We start from the raw sequence: 21,293 nt of genomic DNA on the forward strand, positions 1-21,293 counted from the left end.
GTAGCTGAACGTTTGACGTACATGCTGTGCAGGTTAGGACTGGCCTCTCAGCTTCTGCCACACCTAGGTACAGGCCCAGTATTATACAGTGTGAGAAACATACCGCCATTTGGTTATCACAGTCAAAAGCTCTCACTGTCCAACAGAGCTTAACAGAAAACAGACTTTGGATAAAATATCTGAAAAATCCAATTCCGTATCTCTAAATCCTATTTTGCACGTTACGGTTGAATCCTATAAACTCTCAGATTCTGTTGCGGATGTTTCATGCTAAAACTCCCATTGACCTCACCAGGAGACTTAGGGGTATATTTACAAAACTGCAGGGTTTGAAAAAGTGGAGATGTTGCCTATAGCAACCAATAAGATTCTAGCTGTCATTTTGTAGAATGTACTAAACAAATGACAGCTAGAATCTGATTGGTTGCTATAGGCAACATCTCCACTTACATACAGTTTAGTAAATATACTTATTGGCTTAGCCAGTTACATTAATTTATTTCTGCACAGACCTGGATATTCCAGAGGGAACTACAGCCTACAGAGTAGTACACTTGATCTTCTGTTTAGTTATTTATTAAAATGTGCTAATTGCAATTGTGCATTATGGAGGTGAGCAAAATGTTCAAAACTGTTCTGCAGAATATATAACTTATTTCACATCTAGCTGCAAAATGTTGCACATTTCCCCAGTGAAATTGAGCCCTCACCACTATGTACCAATACATTTTCACAGGGGGACATTAGCATAATAGCACAATAGACAATAGCATAATAGCATCCCAGCGATACTGGGTGGCAGCGGAAAGTTTGAACGTATCGCTTCTTCAGTGTTGGAGCCTATGCGCAAATGTAAACAGGGCATAATTAATTTTGAATGAGGTCCATAAACTTTTTTTTAAAAAACAAGTTTTGTACTTTATTAACATTAATCTATTAATTTTACACAAATCTTTAATATTTCTAAAATAATCTCCTATAAATCATTTTTCATTTTGCAAATCTCTCTGTTGGGTAGATGGATCCAGAGTCTCGCAGTTGGAATCTATGTTTGTATTTCAACACTCAAGCTTGTTAGCAAGCTGCTTTCTTAGCCAGAACTCTCCCTCCATGTACATGACGGCAGAGGATGGAAGGAAGGGTTTGTGCTGAGAACAAGCATGCAGGGGAGAGAGTCATTACAAAGCCGTTCTGCTCAATAAATCATATGTCATGTGCCTGTGGTTGCCATGGCATTCTCATGACACTGTAGTTCACGACTCTGTAATTTATTAATAAAAGATTGAAGAAAAAAGGAATGGAAAAAAGTACACCACCCTTCATCTTCTTACTGTAAACCACAGTGATTAATGTTAAAAATAAGCACATCATTTTTTCATGGCTTTGCAGCTTTAAATAAAATATCAGTATGTATTTTTAAGCCCAGCATAAAATGTGCTTACCTTCGAGAAACTGGTTCTCTAAATCAATTTTTTCCTCCGTTTAGGCAGACAACAGTAGGAATTTTTAGTTGGATTCCTCAGGGTACCATTCCCCTGTTAATACCTCTAATGCGGAGGAGATCTAAACTAAGCCCTCAGGGCCCCTGTAAATATTTCCCGCTAGGGGCAGTGCCATTTAGCAATGACATACTCTGTGGAAATTGGCACGTTACATGTGTTTCCTGGGTGATAGATTTCTCAGCTTGTCACTTGTATTTTCTACAGAGACAGTGGGGATTTAATATGGAGTTATTTGGTAGTAATGAAGAAATACAAAACATGTTATGTCGGACAATATTCGATAGTGACAGTGCCACCGAGTAAAACAAACACTTGTATACAAAAAAAAGGAAAAGAAAAAAAAAAGCCTAAAATAAATCACAGTGAAAATAAATCACAGCTAAATAAGCGAGTAAAGCAAATTCATAGGGTCCCAGTGGAAATGTATAGCAGTAAACTCCAGAAGCAATGCTAATGTGTGCTTAAACACTTGTAAATAATATCTATATAAATGGTGAGTTCTGATGTCGTATAGCTTTGATGTAAACCACTTTCGTAGGAATATGTGTGCGTTATAATGTACATCCTGTACAGTAAATTATTACACATATTAGAAGTAATACTGGAGAGTCAGGACTTGAATAACAGCTCTTGGGGTGAATTTAATAAACTGCAGGTTTGAAAAAGTGGAGCTGTTGCCTATAGCAACCAATCAGCTTCTAGTTATCATTTATTTAGTACATTCCACAAAATGACAACTAGAATCTGATTGGTTGCTATAAACCACATCTCCACTTTTTCTAACCCACAGCTTAGTAAATATACCCCCTTGTGCCTTAATATGGCCCCCCTCAGTCACTTATAATATCCTAATAATTTACAGTAGCGGGTACATTATCCTAAATATGAGGTAGCACAGGCCATCACATATTTATCAATGTGTGTATGTGCACATTATATTTTTTGTTTTGCATATAGACTATTTTATTTACCTATAAAAAATAAGTGTTCATACATGAAAAGATAAGTGTTCATACAGGCTAGAAAAAGAACACCTGTTAGAAGCCTAGAAAAACCCTTGTCTTTGGATTTCACAGCGTGTTCTTGAGGCACAAAGCTTTTCCGGCAGCGTGGTGTAAACTATTACACTGTACCAAGCGTTAATGTTTGTGAACATTCCATGAAATATTCGCAATATGGCGAAAACGTTAGTCAGTAAGTATGTGTGTGTGTGTGTAAGTCCATGGACTCACACATTTTTTTACATATATTTTACAGGACAAATTTGACATTTATACGGACAAACCCTATCCCTATACATTTTTGCTTTAACCAGGAATGATGAATAATGGAACAGAAAAACAGGCACAAGCTAATGGGATAGAATCCCTCTTCCTCTGAAAAATGCTTCTCTCCAGAATCTTATTAATTCCCAGGGAAGGTCATAGAAGCCCAACAACAAATGGTAGAAAACTGACACTTTAAATCAAGGCTTACTATGGAAAATGAAGGATAAGATCAGCAGAATGGCATTCTCCTCGTGCTAAGTACTACTGGGAGCCATCGTGGAACAACAAATTACAGTCTAGCTTATAGAATAACCATATATTTTTCTTATGAATAACAAAGCCGGTCTCTTTTGTAGCAAAGGTTAAATACTGGTGACTGAGTACATTATTTAAAACTGTCATAGAACTCTTCTGAACTGAAACTGGCAGAATACAGCTCAGTCTTACAAAGAGCTTTGTATAAGAACACAATTCTAATGGAAACCCAGGGCAACCAATTAGATACTGGCTCTCTTGGTGTCACGTGCACTATACTGATGAAAGCTAACATTTGATTGGCTGTCATAGGGTACAATATATATATATATATATATATATATATATATATATATATATATATATACATATACATATATATATATACACATATAAATATATATATATTTATTTATTTAATAAAGATGGTTAGGGGGAAACATATCTGTTTTATCTTCCGGATACTGTAACATGTGGCTCAATATATTGTACTTTGGCTGCATTACATGCCCCCCCACTAGTCCTGCTTTTCATGGGCAAATTTCTGTGGCTAAATGATCACAACTTACCACATTGGAGGTGTGGCTAATGTGAATTGTGGGCGTGGCTGTGTAGAACAGGGCAGATACTTCATGGATCATGGGTGTGGCCAATTTCATCGCATTACTCTTACTTAGGAATTTTGGCTGATATAGTATAATATGGTGGACAAATGTGTGTGTTGTGCATGCCCAAAAGTTTCTGTTAACATGGCACACTAAGGGCCTCAGTTATTAAGGAGAGCAAAGCATAAAAAAGGAGTAACTTTGCACCTGGGCAAAACCATGTTGCATTGGAGGGGGAGGTAAATTTAAAATGTGGGGACAGATTTATTGTTGGGGTAGGGCATGTCCTAGATCAAGTTTTTGTTTCAGTGTAAAAATAATTCTATCAAGTATTTGTGTGCTAGATGAAAAAACAGCCGGTATTTAACTCACGTGCAAAATAGTAAACTAATCCCCCCCCCCCCCTGCATTGTAACATGGTTTGTCCCAGAGAACATTTACTCCTTTTTTTGCCTTACTTTCCTTAATGACTCAGGCCCAGTATCTACTTGTTTGACCCACTAAGTTGTATTTATTTTGTTTCTGACTCCTGTTAAATACATATATTCAGTTTAAGCTTGGCTTTCCGTGTGCAACGTATCTTACAGGATCACACTGTGAAAAAAAACCTTCACATTGACAAGTTAGATTATTTTCACATTATTATTTTAAACACTCCCTATATGCTATGTTCACTGCACTAAGGTAGTATGCATTAGTTGAGCACATCAAATATGTAATGGATTTAAGGGTCCATCTAACCAAAATGTTCTTTTCCTTGCTCTACGAGTAAGATAAAAACAGGTTTAATGTATAAATTTAATTTCATATAGAGGTGAGTTTGACCCCACAATCTTTCTGCACCAGTGTGACAGGGGCTTGACACCTCCCCTCTTAACATTAAATATTTTGATTGGCTAACGTCTCTCACTTCAAACCTCCCTACACATAAACAAATAGGAGTTGGTTGTCGGGACACATGACCAACCTTCTAACGGTGCTTTAAATCCTGCTACCATCATCTGCAGTAGATGTTTGGAGTCCTGGTCTAACGACAGACAGTATTTCGATTTTAAAACATATATGAAAACACCATAAACACCATCCTCCTTATCTACACTAGCCTGGCAAAATCTCTTCAATGACGAAAAAGCATTTGGAAGATAGATCTGACTTTGCACTAGTCACAGGCTGAATTTCATCAGATTGTGACCTTGACACATGCAATTTTCACCCTTGTCTGTGCAATCTCTAATTAAAACGTCCAATATCCTATTCCAGTTACCCCTTCCAGGAGAGGTCAGATGTCAGGACACTCAAAGATATTCTAGAAGTCTGTACAGACTCTGTGTCAGCGTTGCACACAGGCCAAATAAAAGACCTGCATACATATTAGACGAAAATAATACATCAAAATGTGTGTGCTTTAAAACACTTATAAAGTGATTAAACAATTTATATTGTGTTGAGTGGAATGTTTTACAATTATGCTGTGTGCTTTTTAAATAGTACACTGTTATAAACGCAATGAAGAAAGCTTACATCAGAGGTTACATTAAAAGCTCATTCAATGCTGTATTTGAACTTTCGCTACATAGCTGTAATATATATATATTTTTCAAACAAGCATTAGAAGAAATCATGAAACGTTCTATTTAAAAATTCTAAAATATGCAAAATAAGATACAGTACCATAGGTGGAAGCATGGCTGCCACCAGAAATTGCGGGGCCCAGTACAAATGTAACAGGCAGGGCCCCTTCCTTCCTTCTCTCACCGCACCTTCATTTTTTAATTATTCTCTACCTAACTTTTGCCTCCCGCCCCCATTCTCTACAGTCACCCCACATCCCCGGTTCCATCTAACCTCTACAGTAGATTACTTACCTCTCTGTGTCTTTTTGCTGTCTCCTTTCAACTTCTCTCTATTGACAGCATTGTGACTTTATTATTTAATCTCTATCCAGGAGCTGGACACCCGGGGGGCTAGGACTGGAGCAAATAGCGACAACTGTGGAGCCCGGACATCTTGGGAGCGGAGGCAGACATGCTGCCTACAAGGGGGACCCTGCCGCACCCTTAATTATGCGTAGAGGTCTCTCTCTACACCGACTCTCACATCTCAAGCGCAGCTGCTGACTAGAAATGGCGCCCGCTACCTCCCTTAACTCACTGCGGAGGCCACCGTCCCTAAAAAAATTGTTTGGGCCCAGGGCTGGTGGGGCCCCAGTCTGCTGTTGGGCACCATACAGCTGTACTCCCTATACCCCCCTGATGGCGACCTTGGGTGCAAGCTCTGTTGGTGCTGTGCAAGGATGGTGCTGAGCTTTCCATGGCTCCTTACCTGTTGCGGTGCAAGCAATGATTCCCATTGCCCCAGTGTTTATTCCGATACCTGCTCTATTTAGAGCGGGGGCTTGGGAAAAGGAGGCACATCACTGACAATAAAAATAATAATAATATTCGGTACAGGTGGGCCACCGGTATACCCCGGTAAACACGGCACTCTCCTGCCCCTCTTACGATTTTCCGACAGCCTTGGTTCTACATTTATCACTGATTTTATATTTGTAAACCCCTCCCTTTCCGCGCGATACTGTTTATTGCTTGGGCAATGACAACTGAAAGGTGCGGTCTAATAACATGGATGCTGAGAGTCAATGACAGCCTCTGGTTCTGAATCGTTGTACACAGCAGTCTGTGTATAGGTCCATTGTGAAGTGTGGACGTCCCCATCGATCACAGGCGATCGTTTGGTGTCAAAATGTACGTAGGGAAGCCCATGCTGCCAGCTGCAAGGGGGATCTGTCTTAGTGATCACCTGCGTGTAAGCACTGATAGATCCAGTGTATGCTGGATCTAATAGTGGCCATCATGTCAGCTGCTGTAAGATACAGATTACACTAAAATCTATCAGTGCTGCTAACAGGGGAGACCAAAGGCTCCTTGGTTGAAAAAAATAAATCAAAATGATGGCAAAATAAAATCACCAATATTTCCAGACCAGTGGTCAGGGAACAGGGGTAAATTACCCCAAATGGGGTAAAAATTAAATTCCTGGGGATAATGCTGCCGAATCATATGCTGTCAGTTGGATTGTAGACCCCTTTAAATGTGAAATTGCTGTTGTACCAGAAGAGCCTCAAGGGTTGGCAGAGGCACTTCTTGAGCTTCGATGCAATAATGAAGCACGAATTGCATTTGAGAACAAAGCAGATCTGTCATATTTTTGGATGTCAACAGCTGCAAAGGCATCAAAATTGCACATGAGGAGGCAGTCAAAAATTTGCTGCCTTTTGCAACAACCTACCTTTGCGAACAAGGATTTTCCACTCTAACAAACATAAAAACAAAGCAGAGAAATCGATTGGACGCTGGACTGTATCCAAATTGCTCTGACATCAAAATGCCCCAATATTGATGCTCTTGTATCAACAATGAAGCAACATCATTTCTCCAAAGCCTGAAGTTTTGAAGTTGAAGCTTTCAAAGAAATTTTGAATAGATTCAATAAAATTTTTAATTCCAATAATTAATAATATATGATTTCCTTCCTTTCAAATCAAGGGGGTAACGTCGGCGTATCTAAATATATTTTGGGGTAAAAGGTAAAAATGTTCCCTGACCCCTGTTCTAGGCTATATAAGGCGAAGTATAGTAGAGTACACAAAGCAGTGTAAAATGACTTCTCAGTTAAACAAACACATAGAAAAACTGTGAATTGTGGTTTGGTCATATAAAAATACCCCTTGTCATGAAGGGGTTAACTCTATGTATTCTGTGACCCACAGGTGTACCAGGGCTGAAGGCAGCTCATGCGACGACGAGGTGGGCAAGGCCACGCTAGTCCCTCTGCTTCCGGTCTGGCCTTCCGGGAAGTGAAAGCTTCACCGCCCATTTACCTATCCTCTGCATGCGTTGGCCGCCGTACATGCTGAAATTTTTGCTATTTGGCCCAGTAATGAGTGTCCCACCCTTGGCTGAAGGTTTAGAGAGCGCAGTGATTACAGCACCTTCGCAATCAGCAACCCCAAAAACCATTAGAAACAAAGAAAGGAAAAGATCGGCTTTATATATTGAATTTAACTCACTGATTTATCTTTCATGACTGAGAGCTCCTGAGTTGTGGAACTAGGCACTGTAGGATCGCCAGATATAGCATTTATCATCTAAGTATGTGTATTTTTAGTGTTGTTTTGCTGCAGTTTCTTAATACACATTTTTTTTTTTTGTGCTTTGCTGTGCTTGGAAGATTCTCCGTTTCAGTGAGTCATTTACCAAGGGGGACGAGGAAGATATAGAATTTGAAATGACAGTCTGCTCCTCTGATGTGCTTCCTACTAGTTCATACTATATATCCCACTTGGGGCATAAATTCTCACTGACTCCGGGATTGGTGTCTTAGAATGGAGAGCAGGCAGGAGGCTATCCATCACTTAGGCTTTTATCACCCTCAAACAGAACCAGTATTTGCTAATGCTCCTGAACTGAATGAGGAGTTTCTCTGCTATGAAGCAATTCTACTTTTGTGGGGGACAGCTCCTGAAATAATGGTGTACACTGGCTAATATATGTGTCTTCCCTGTGTGTGCTGGAGAATTGTATTATTATTTTTTTTTCTTCAACTTCTCTTAGCTTTTGGAAGAAGAAAGTTCTGTTTAAATCACTGGCGTTCTCCCACACGGACATCTGCGATTCCCAAGAGCCACTTTATGCAGATATATCTGTGCTATTAAAGAGGTTTGAAATGGATCTCTGGGGGGCTCCTGCAGAATCCCATCTTTAAATAGTTGGGCAAAAAATTGGAAGCGGCATAAGAAAATACCTAAAATTAATGTAATTGAAGCAGCGGGGAAAACAGAAAAAGATAAACAAGGAAATATGAGCTTAAAGTATATATATACATATATATATACAAGTTAACCCGTGCATGATACTCATGCATTTTTTTGTCAAATAATGTCAGTATACCAAACTTCAGGTCATTCGGATGAGCCCTTTCTGAGAAAATAGTTTTTCCACAGACACACACCGCTACACATGCAGGGGCGGATCTAGAAAATGTTTGTTCCCCGGGGGGGGGGAAGGGGATGTTAGGGCGGGGCGATTTATGCCCCGACCCTTTCCGACTTCTGAGGCTGCCGGGGGCTGCACAGTATGTGCAGGTCCGCTCGGCAGTGACAGGCAGGGACAGTGTGTTTAAAACACAATCAGAGCAGCCGGGCAGCACACTGTCACTGCCAAACGGACCTGCACATACTGTGCAGCTGTCGGCAGCAAACCCCTGCTAGGGGGGGCGATTGCCCCGATCGCACCCCCCTGGATCCGCCACTACACAAGTGTGTTCATGAGGTAAAATTACCTCACGAAAATGAGTTTGACCCCTCAACTCGTCAATAATGTCAGTATACCAAATTTCATCCCTTTTTGAGTTTTTTTTTCCACACACACTAAGAATTTAGTAGGTCAGGTAACCCGTGCATGATACTCATGCATTCTAGTCAAATCAAGCTACTTAAGGTGTTAAAAACTCCCCACTGTCACCCCCGGCAACCACCAACCACTCCCAACTGTCACTTCTCATTCAAGAAATATATAGGTCAGTGTATAACTCTGCCCAGCAGGTGGCGCTGCAGCTTGTTTTTTTTATTCCACACACAGACAGACTAACACACGCCACTAGACATTTATATTATATATATATATATATATATATATATATATATATATACACAAATAAATATAAACACACACACACATATATATATATATATATATATATATATATATATATATATATTTGTATATATATAATAAATATATGTATATATATATATATATATATATATATATATATATATATATATATATATATATATATATATATATAGTGGGGGAAATTTAGAAGTGTAAGCAAATGGTATTTGATACCTTTAAGATCAAAACAGTTGACGTCACACCACCGTATACCAGCCCATTTAGACTACTGTATATATGCTACTAAAATTATATATATATAAACTGTTAGTCCCAGGCATGGAACCATGTGAGTGCACTAGTTGGAGTGATGGGAGTTTATTAAATAAGTAGTATTTCTACTTAGGCAGCTAGAGAATCACAAATTGTCTAATCCTATACTATGGTGTAAATATTATTATATATACTGTATATTATTGTATATCATTCCGAGAAAACAATAGAAATTCTCAATCCAGTTTGACAAAGTGGTTCTAAAATTTGTCAAATTTTGGAACCACTGAAAAATTGAGAAAGTTGAACAGATTCGACCACATTCAAGCCTGTATTACTGTGTTCAAGTTAAATTTGAAATATTTTTTTTTTTGAACAGTGAACAGTGAACCTCAAATGCGAATGACAAAACTTACATCACAGCAGTGATCACAGTTCCATGACATTTTTGATTAATTAAAAATATTATTTAAAAAGCGTTTTTTAAAAAAAGTTAAACACTGATATTAATGAGGACGCAAACAGTGACCTTGAACGCAAGTGGAGAATGTGAATAGATAACCTCTAATGTGAATAGCTAAGCTCGAAGGTGAACTGTGAACGGCAAACACAAGATGCAAACTTCTAACCCTTGGTTTGAGTCATTGTCTAGTGGCCATTGAACTGAAAACATGTTCGGAGCCTTTGAATCAGTGAAATTTGATAGCCCACTCAAGGGTCTTGGTTTTGGTCCAGTTGATAGCCCACTGTAGGGTCTTGGTTCGGTCCAGTTGATAGCCCACTGCAGGGTCTTGGTTTGGTCCAGTTGATAGCCCACTGCAGGGTCTTGGTTTGGTCCAGTTGATAGCCCACTGCAGGGTCTTGGTTTGGTCCAGTTGATAGCCCACTGCAGGGTCTTGGTTTGGTCCAGTTGATAGCCCACTGCAGGGTCTTGGTTTGGTCCAGTTGATAGCCCACTGCAGGGTCTTGGTTTGGTCCAGTTGATAGCCCACTGCAGGGTCTTGGTTTGGTCCAGTTGATAGCCCACTGCAGGGTCTTGGTTTTGACAAATGTAAAATGTATACTTATGCTCTTTTCCACCCCCACAGGTTACCAGAAGATACTTCCAAGACTTCTCCTTACCAACTAATATACAGATCATTGGAATGTAGAAAGAGAGAATACTAGTCAAAAAGACAGGGAAAAATAAAAATCAGAAATTCCACAAATGTAAGGACACTTTGGAAGACTCACTGGAAATAATGTAAAAAGGCAGTCTGGAGTTCCCGAATAACACTCAGTAATATAAGTAAGCAAAATATGATTTGATTAAAAATAAGATGATGTCTGACAGACAAGTAGGTAAGAAAAATAACTCAATGTTAGAAGTGGTGAAAGACACAGAGTAAAATCATAAGATACCATCATGCGTGGAAGAGACGTTTTCCTAGAATCGTGTTTCTCATATTTGGAATCAAGAAACGGACAACTTTACCGACTATCAGAAAGTCTCCACAAACAGACCTGAGGCAGAGTTATGAATGAATTCAAAGAATGTTTCCTGTTTCCTTTTCCTCCTCTACTAGGTGCTGATATTAGGAGGGTATCCAGATATAGCAGAGGGCATCTCTGACAGAGAGAACAGATTACAGAATGGCTTATAGGAAGACTTGAGCGACATGTTGACTGAATGCCTCATATGTTGTACCTTGCAAAGCTCATTTTGCTTTGTGTAGAACATGAGATCATGATAACAAGAATCCTACTCTCCATGGTAGTAGAATACCGTAACCGTTTAAACATCTCTAGGACTAACACAACATCAAGCCCATTTTGGATTTTATTTTTTTTCAAGTTTTACAGAACAATTTTAATTCTTTAGGGACAAACCCTCAGGGGAAAGGGTGTTTTTTTCCACTAGGGTTTCATATTGTAAGCTAAAAACACAAGACTTTTTTCATCTCCTCCATAGTCGGTTGGGAGAGGACAAGTGAGAGCTGTTGATCATTAATGTCCCCTCTCTCTCCCTCATTCTCTCTTTCTGCTCTCCTCTCTCTCTCCTCCTCATTCTCATTGTCACTCTCTCTTTCCCTTTCTTTCTCTTTCTGCTCTCCTCTCTCTCTCCTAACCTCCCTCACTCTCTCTCTCATTATTCTCTATTTCACTATCTCTCTTCCACCTCTCTCTCTCTCTCCTCCTTTATTTAGATGTTAAGAAAGTATTACCTCAGTTAAGAATTCGGAACTAAATGTCAGGGTACCGGTTGATATCAGAGACCCAAAATGAATGGACAAGTGCTTAGTCCTGAGAAGACTGGTCATGAGGGACAAAGCTAAAAGTGATGAGTTGGAGAAGGTAGAATTGGGAGGGACGAAGCATAAATCAATGGCCTGTAAAATGTAGACTTGTGAGGGACAAATCCGCAATTGATAAACAGGCAAACAAAACAAGCACTAGCAGAGAAATTAACTTCCAACTTCTGTGCATGCAAATATTGGTAGGAGTGAGGGCTTTATAAAGGCTACATTCTGGTGATGTCTCTTATTCCTAATTGACCTGAACATTAGCAAAGTGCTGTTTGCAGAAAGTGAAAATGAATGTGGTGTTGTCGGTGCACTGCCACCCGACATCTGTACCTGGTATTGCAGTGGAGCCTCACATGTTGCAGTAATTAGTGTTATGTGGCAGATCCTCACACAAAATACATTTATTTCCCCACAGAACCTTCAGTTCTTTACTTTTTACCTGCATTAAAAAATAAATTATTATGTGTGTGATCAAAACAAATGTTATGATAGTGCTTGCACAGTTAAGACAGAGATCGGTAGCTTGAGGTTCGGGTTAACTGTAATGTCACACAACTGACAACAGGGGGATTGTAAAGAAATATAACAATCTTCACCTACTTTTCACCAATATTAATTGTATAGCACAAATATATATTTGGCATTTTGGTCAAGGATTATACATTCATCCATTTACAGGAAAAATATAGTTGTGTATGTGTAGGACTCTACACCCAGGTCAGATGTCAAAGACAGTCAAGGACTCTGTTATCTCAAACTCAAGAAAAAGAAAAAAATTAGACTTAGGGATGTGAATCATTTGTTACGTGAGCAAATGCTCTGGTCACACACTCATGCAGCCCCCACTCACACCCGCCAAAGAGCAGGATCTTTCCATCTCTCTCTGACATGTCTTTGGACACAAAAATCTTCTCTCCACCTCTCACCACCAGGAAAGAAGCTGCGCTCTCTACGTAAGACAAAAAAGGATCAAAGAAGACACAAGAAATCACTAGGGCAAACTAGAAAAGACAAACACACACATAGAGAAGCACAAACTGGTAACAAAGGTAGACAGCAAGAACTAGCATTAACTTGGAAAAGCAGACAATAACAACAGAGATACAATTGTAATACTAGGCTAGTAAAAGAGACCAGATTAGGAAAACAGAAGCAGTCACATAAACAGGTAACTAAGAAAGAGACCACATACACTAAGAAGTAAAAAATAAAGAAGATAAGCAACAGCAAGATAAATGAGCATAATAATTGCAATAGAAACAAAACCAAATACACAAAGAGACCAGCAAACATGAATAAACAGTGATGAGCTATTGGCTGTGGTAAAGTATCATCCATACTGTTTTATATCACATGTACTGTGTGTAAGATATTATATATATAGTAAGATATTTTATTGTCTTGTGTTATTTGTTATTGTGAGCAAAATATATTCTGTTTTATATATCTACTAGATAAAAGCCCATCAAATGATAGAGAGATAAGAGTAAGACCCTTTTAGGTAACAGTTATATTCCGCGCTTTATCTCGCCCTTCGTCTTTTTGCTGCTTTTTGCTCTGCAGTTACTCCCTCAGCAGACATCTGCCTTTTAGGTGACATCACAGTTACACTTTGTTGCTTAAATTAATTACTATATTCCTATTAATTTAACACTTAGTGCAAATCAAATGAATGGATAGAAAATCAAGTCAATTTGGAATAGCAAAGGTCGTTATAAATGGAAACTGCCAGACAAAAGAACCTTAATAAACCAAACAAAATAAGCCAAAGAAATGAGGGATATCTAGTCAGTAGGAATAGACAAGTACACAAAAGAGTAATTTGCAAGAGTCCTTTTTTATGCTTTGCTCTCCTTAACGACTGAGGCCCATCATGTATAAGTCTATACAATCTTGATACAGCATATTGAGTGAGTTTAACTCTGAGGGGGCTGTGTTATTTGAGTCCATTAGGATTGGAGTGGACGTGGTCTAAATAATAATAGGCAATGTGCGGGAATGGTGTGCGTAAGCAACAAGGTGTCCTAGAAAGACTATAGAAGTAGCCAGTTTACTGGAAAGAAATGCTATCACTACATTGCGGGAGTCTTGTAAACTTTCAGAATAGAGAATTCCTTCACTGAGATCAACTCCTTTTGATCCCGTGAGATACAGCAACCAGACTAAGAGATTTTCCTGACACTTGAGGCGTCTTCCAATCTGTGTAGGAAGAACCGAAAGCATGATTAAGTCCAGTGGCTGTTTTGCGGGGCAGTCGTAAACCCAAGACTTTGGGGTATATTTACTAAACTGCGGGTTTGAAAAAGTGGAGATGTTGTCTATAGCAACCAATCAGATTCTAGCTGTCATTTTGTAGAATGTACTAAATAAATGAAAGCTAGAATCTGATTGGTTGCTATAGGCAACATCTCCACTTTTTTTAAACCCGCCGTTTAGTAAATATACCCTTTTGTATCTATCCAGAGAGCGCCATGTTGTATAAAGCTTTAATACGCTATAATTTCTGGAGATATGGCATATTACACCCGTTTCATATTGTACATTTATTAGTAGTTACTTTGATTATTATTAATATGCCATGCTGTCTTTTTACAGTCGCATTGCATTCCAAACAGTAGATTCACCCCCCCCCCCCTCTAGATGGCGCTCCAGTAACACTGCCTGAATGCCCCTCAAAAAGGCAGTACTATCTTGCACTTTATAAATAAAATGTAAGAATATTTCCTTTTATCTGGAGTCTTGCTTTTCTTTTTAATGTATCATACATATTCATGTTTACAACACACGATGATGATTCACAGATATTTGACAGTCATTTTGCCATTGTCTATTTAACGTCTAAGCTGCTTTTTGCATTAAACATCACAATAATTTGAAAAATATTATTACTGAAGTGGCAATTAAAGGGATGCAGCCCAATCTGAGATTACTTACAGCTATGAACGCAAAGCTAGTTAACATTCCGCGACAGGCTCCGAATATAAAATTTCTGCAAAGTGATTCACGCGGTCGTTACTTTCTGAAGACAGTATAAAATGCAAATATTTTTAGCTCACATACATGTCCTGCATTCCGTCAATATTATGCCCCAAACAACTCCTGCATCTTAATGCCAAACTTAATGAACTCTACAGCAGGCTTCCAAACGCTCTCACCCACATATTTATTTAACAGCATCATGCACGCGGCCGAAAGCTCTCTCTCGATAAATATTTTTAATGTTTTTGTTCAAGGGGGAAAAAAAATGTTTTATGTAAATACTACATCCCAACTATAAATGTAATCATTTTATACCCGTGTGAGACAGGGAAGAGATTTCATACACTTATTAAGGTTTTAAGTAGGTTCACTTCAATGCAGGAGCTTCAATATGCCTGGTGTTTAATGCCATGTAACAGATTGACCTGCATTCAGCACGGTGAAGGGGAGACGTTTCCGCCAGCTGAAGGTCTCTGTGAGATCGCTCTAGTGGCTATTTTCTGTTTTACAGAAAGGATTTTTTTTTCAATTCTCTCAAGCATATGCACGAAATGATGAAATGATTATAGTTTGAGCATGTGCCAAGAAAGGTCTAGAGTGTTTGCCTAAAATAATCATCTGCAAGTGAAAACGGCTCCAGCATAAAAAGCCGACACGAGAGTTATTTAAGGCAGCAGGTTGGACTTTTAGGATGATGCCTGAAGTTTAAAACCAAAAGGCAAATTGGGTATAGGATGAGCGAAATGAGATGTAGTGCAAAATACAATAGGCATAGATAGTTGAGCTAATTCATAGACATAGGGGCTGATCCAGAATTGTTGGCGTAAATTACAAAAGATACGACTCCTAACAGGCGCATATAATTGTTTCTGCAACTCAATATGAGTGAATTTGCGTAAACACGTCTTTACTGTATTCGGTCAATGTTAGAACGCTCCTCGCCTCCTCACCCCCCCCCCCCCCCCTCTCAAGGCGAAAGTGGACATAGGTTCCAGAATCGGGCATTTCTTCATATGCGCGGAGCGGCTTTGCACAAGATGCACTACATAAGTTGGCACTCTGGATCAATTCAATCTATCGAGAGGAGAGGGGAAGCAACCATTTTGTGCATTGTAAAAATGTCCAACCTACCAATTTACTGGCAGCTACTGATATTGCATGACGCACATTGTGCCTCGTGCCTCAATGATGTCACTAGGTCCAAGCGAATTGTTAAGCTGCAATCTTATGAGTGTTGCTTCAGCCCTGAAAATAGCTGCTATCACTGGGGCCGGGGCAGTGAGTACTATGTCAGTTTGCATAGCGTATCTTGCGAGAAAGTTTCGCTGCGGAAGCCTAGAAAAGTGTCTGCACGCATATATGCTTTTACAGAATTAAGTGATCCTGGCACTTACGCCCTTCTGCACCTGGAGAGGCGGGCCGTGGGGGAGGGAAGGCGCGTTCTAATGTAGGCAGGGAACACTGTTTGTGCAATTGTGAACAGATTGGGACACATATTTGCAATATTTCAGAGTGGTCAAGGGAAGGTGCAAATAGCGGATGATGATGATCACAGCAATAGCAAATCTCTTGTGATTGGCTCATAGGCAAACCAAGGGTGGGGTTTCCTAGTGCCTGGAAACCCCCCTCCAAGCCTGGGCACTGTATAATTGAGGTGGCTGGACCCTGCTCCTGCCTCACACAGCTCTGCTTGAAAAGAGAGAGCTGCGTGCACCTAACAGTAGTGCACGCGCCATTGCCCAAGTATATTATGGGGATAGGGAGAGTTGGAGAGCAGCCAAGCACGCTCTAAAATTATAGCCACGCCCCCATGCATGCTGGTCACGCCCACTGGCGGCGTGGTGTGGAAACCCCCCTCTACAAATCCTGCATTTGCCCCTGTGGCTGTTTGCGAATGCTCCGCTGATGCCGATAGGTGCTTTCCTCGTTACACGTAAAGATGCTTCTGTGTGCGTGATTAAGCAACTTATTTTTTTCGCGTACACGAGACAGGAAGTTGTTTTCTCCTGCATTTTAATGCAGGAGAAAACAACAACGAAGCTTTACTAATGCCTAATAGCAAATGTGTATTTTGCAAAAAAACCAAATGGTTATAAACCTGGGCGTAAGTGTATGTAACGTAAGCCTGGAGCAATCTATATTCTACCAATGCTGAGCTGCATGTATCTAGCGTTAGTCGCAGTTTTGCATATGGCCGCAATTGCTGCTTTTTTGGCGGACGCGATTTGTGCCTGCAATTTGAGATGCAATTGCGGTTTCTCTCTGCATCAAACACACTGGGGAATATTTACTAAGCAGCGGTTCCGACGAACCACCGATTCTCCGCCCTTGCCATCGTGTTCTTAAAACGTCAATTTTGTTAAAGACAAGACACCACTTAGTAAAGATACCACACTGTGTTAAAGGGACAGGTATATTTTAAGTACAACATCAACATTTCTGTCGTTTAAGTTGAAAATCCTCATATTATTATAAAAGTAGAAAGTTTTCACTCCTTTTCTTTATAAAATGGACTTTGAAAAGCAGCAATGAGAGGGAGGACAGTTTCTCTTGGTCATAAATTGTCTCTTGTACCAAATGACCACACAACCCCCCCCCCCCCCCCCCCCGAGTCAATGGCTGAAAAGTAATTTAATATCCAAGTAGATAAAACCATTTATAAGAAGCACATGTCTTTCAGCGTTTATTGCAGGGGTCCTGAGATGCGGGACAGAGTCCGGTAATGAGGGGGATATCCAATAAACTGAAATTCATCATCTATAAATGGACAATCATGAGCAATATATTGCAGAGCCTACCGTCAGGCTTATTATAAATAGATGATCACATATGAAACTCGGAAAATATTCTTTGACATTTATTTTCTTGAATAGTAAAGAATTCCGCAATATAAAAAGTGCAATTATGTGTCCAGGTTCAGAGTCTTTTGCAAAAGTCAGAGCTATTTAAAATGTTTTGGCTTAAAGGAAAATTATACTGTCCTTAAATAAAAAAGAGGAGGTTGGAATAGAAGGTTGGAATATATACAAGTATGTAAAAGTTTCCGAAGTCTTGAAAAAGTTGCAGACAAAACGCACTGAGTAGCCACTTTGTTAGATACACCTGTCCTTCCCGCTGCAATTGCTTAATCAGTGGCAACATAAACAATGCAATTGAAATCAGGTTGTCAGGTAACGAGTAAGTGAGTGTGTGCAAGGCAGACTAATAATAATCAAAAGAAAAGATGCAATTGATTTGCTAAATTTATAGAGACTTTGAAGCATCCTTAGTCTGAACTAGGTTGTCAGACTATTTTGAGAGAGTTGTAATTGGACTAAATAAACAAAATCAGACAGCACCCCTACGCCAGAATCTCAATAAACCCCAGTGGCAGACATCCCGTGTTAGTTTCCACTAATACAGGGAGACCCCGTGTGTCATTGCTAAAAGTCTAACCATGCCATTGGTCTATGTGGGAGGCTTTAAAAAAATGGTGTCTCCCAAGAGAATAACAGCCCTGGGGTAGTTGAGATAATGATCAAGATTGAGACCCCTAGGGGGGCAACTTTGCAACCCATGTGGTACTAGTATAATGAACCGGGGTCCCCATAACAAAATAATTTCTTCATAATTGATTCACCATCATTCAACAAGGAAAATATACAAAACAATGCACCTGCTCACTGGCGCTGTTTGCTGCTAAATGACCAAAACAGGGGGGTTCTAAGACTCCTCTTCGCCCATCAGACAATCACTAGTAGCCAGTGTGGGTAAAACACTTGTGCTTGGCAATGGAAAAAGGGGATCCTACCGTGATTTTATTCTGAGTTACTGACAAGAGACTAACCTTCGAGACGGGAGATTGCGGGCCTCATTTAGAATTTATCCACATAAAATATGCATTTATGTACTGCGTAAGTATACCAAAAATGTGTATGGCTACAACAGTATCTAGTTTTTTGCATATTCTTGACATCAGTTCCTGGAGGGGAGGGAAGTGGTGGGTAATTGTACAGTAGGGTTGTGTTTACATAATTTTGACACAAATAGAGGTGGGCACATTCTCAGATACGCCTGTCAGGAGGCGTGCCTCTCACAGGTGCTTGATACCTGGAGCAAAGATCCGCAATGATAACGGTATTCAGTGTGGATCTTTGCAATGTTGGAAAAAAAAAAAGAATAAAATAATTAATTTTAAAAAAGTATGAATTAAGAATCAGCTCTCATAGCTTGGGCACGTTACTGCTAATGCGGGGGTATGTAGAATGAGAGCAAAAACCGCGTCCAGCGCCAATTTTGGCAGGTCACACTATAACAGGAAAACCAATAGTGTAGATGGACCTATCATCATCATCATCATCTATTTATATAGCGCCACTAATTCCGCAGCGCTGTACAGAAAACTCATTCACATCAGTCCCTGCCACATTGGAGCTTACAATCTAAATCCCCTAACACACACACAGACAGAGAGACTAAGGGCAATTTAATAACAGCTAATTAACCTACCAGTATATTTTTCGAGTGTGGGAGGAAACAAGAACACCCGGAGGAAACCCACGCAAACTCGGGGAGAACATACAAACTCCTCACAAAAAAGGCCATGGTCGGGAATCGAACTCATGACCCCAGCGCTGTGAGGCAGAAGTGCTAACCACTGAGCCACCGTGCTGCCCCTATAGGTTATAACATACAGGTTATTTTCTGACTTCACATTCTATGTCTCTAGACATAGAATTTGGGAAGGGGCCGTGGTCCCATTAGGTACTAGTGTTACATATATATCCTACATAATCATGCAAATTATTTTTTTTTTAATAATGACCAATAGGGAACGTTCAATATTCAACAATGAAGCAAATGGTTCATGATTATTTCCATAGCAAACTAGAAAGCGGATAGTTCCATTAAATCAACTTAGTGGAGCAGAGTACACACACGACAGCGGTACAACATTGTTTTTGTGCACAAAAAATGGCGTTTGATCCTGAAAACACAGTTCGAACTAAAAAAATATGTTTCAGAGCTACAAAAGTAATACTGTACCATACAAAATAATGCAGCACTAATTGAGGATGTGTATTTAGTATTATAAAATTTATGTTGTGCCCACAAATGTTGATTTAAACTTTCTTTACGTTATATAAGCGCTGTGCTTAAGAGCAAGGTTGAGAAATTCAAGTCCACGTCGATAGTAGTGAGCATAGTTTGGCGTTCAAAACTAGAAGCCTCGTTGTACATTGAAAAACATTTCTGATGTCGGGAAAGCTATAGGACACACCTCCACCAAATTGATTTAGACCTGACTTGATTAAAGCGGGTCAGTGAAGACGCAGACGCACTATAGTTAATCATTTAATATGTCATCTGCAAATTGATTGCTTCAATCTAGGTTAGCTCATTATTGATTCATAGTTCCTATCAAACAGAAAATGTTTGATAAAGATCCGTGAGAGGTTTTAATCATTTTGCATATGCTAAAAAAAAATCTTGTTTTAATGTTAGCGGTTTCCTTTCAGCAATGTTTGAAGGTGAACTATCATTTTTTTAAAAAATAAAAAATATTCTGTAAAAATTAAAAAACAATGGAGTATTTCAGTTTATTTAATTAGATTTTTTTTAAAAAAACTTGCTTATGTTTAGTGCTGTAATAAAATAAATTACTGCTCAACTTTATTCAATTTTACATGACACTTTGAAATAAGGTTACAAGATCAACGGATTAATCAGTTCCTAGTACTTTAATGCAATTCCCCAGGGACAATTTCCTATTGGGCAGGTGCATGTAAGCATGTGGTTCATTAAAGGTGAATGCCCAGCAAGGTTTAAAATTCCTACTAAAGATGAAACCTATCAGAAATAATTCAACAAAGTGTAAAACGCCCGGCAATAGTACCCAGCACAATGCAATGTAATTAGCAATAAATGCATGTGTACTCAATGTCACACACCAGGTTCTCAGGTCCTGTCACTTACCTCTCTGCTGTCTTTCCAACCTGTCCCTGCGGTCCTCAGGCTCTGCTGGTTTCAGATCTCTTTGCAAGATGCTGCCCAGTCTGTCTCCACTCCAGAGAACCCTCTAGAATCAGGGTATGGGCACAGCCATCTTGGATTCGGTCACCTGATTCCTCTCAGCCTATCAGGGGATAGCAGCCTCCTCTCCAGGTTTCCCTCCAAAACCAGTTACTGGGAGCTGCCATCTTGGATAGAGTCACCTTCTCAGCAACTCAAGAGTGCTGCTTCTGCCCAGCTGGCCGCAGTTTTCAATCAGTAATCAACAACCACTATAAAAGGACACCCTAGAGCCCTTACCTATTGCCAGTGCAACATTGGAATTTCAAACGCCATCCTGGTTCCCAGAAGTCTGCAGTCTTTCCTATTTGTTCCAGTTCAGACACTGCAGTCTGCATTCCGGTTCCATTATCCAGCATTCTGGCTACAGCAATCCAGTTCCTGCCTGGTCTCCTCTGCT

At 39.7% G+C, this 21,293-nt stretch overlaps 1 protein-coding gene across 1 annotated transcript in view; it reads right to left on the reverse strand.

The window, feature by feature from the left end:
• The window catches only part of DNAJC11 (DnaJ heat shock protein family (Hsp40) member C11), a 155,753-nt gene extending 134,874 nt beyond the window's left edge, over positions 1–20,879 (reverse strand). The window contains exon 1 of the mRNA XM_075190089.1: positions 20,798–20,879. The gene's annotated coding sequence lies outside the window, so the exon portion shown is untranslated. The remainder of the gene's footprint in view (positions 1–20,797) is intronic.
• Between the last annotated feature and the right edge of the window lie 414 nt (positions 20,880–21,293).

Source organism: Mixophyes fleayi, chromosome 11, assembly GCF_038048845.1.
Source record: "Mixophyes fleayi isolate aMixFle1 chromosome 11, aMixFle1.hap1, whole genome shotgun sequence".
Classification (NCBI taxonomy): Eukaryota; Metazoa; Chordata; class Amphibia; order Anura; family Limnodynastidae; genus Mixophyes; species Mixophyes fleayi.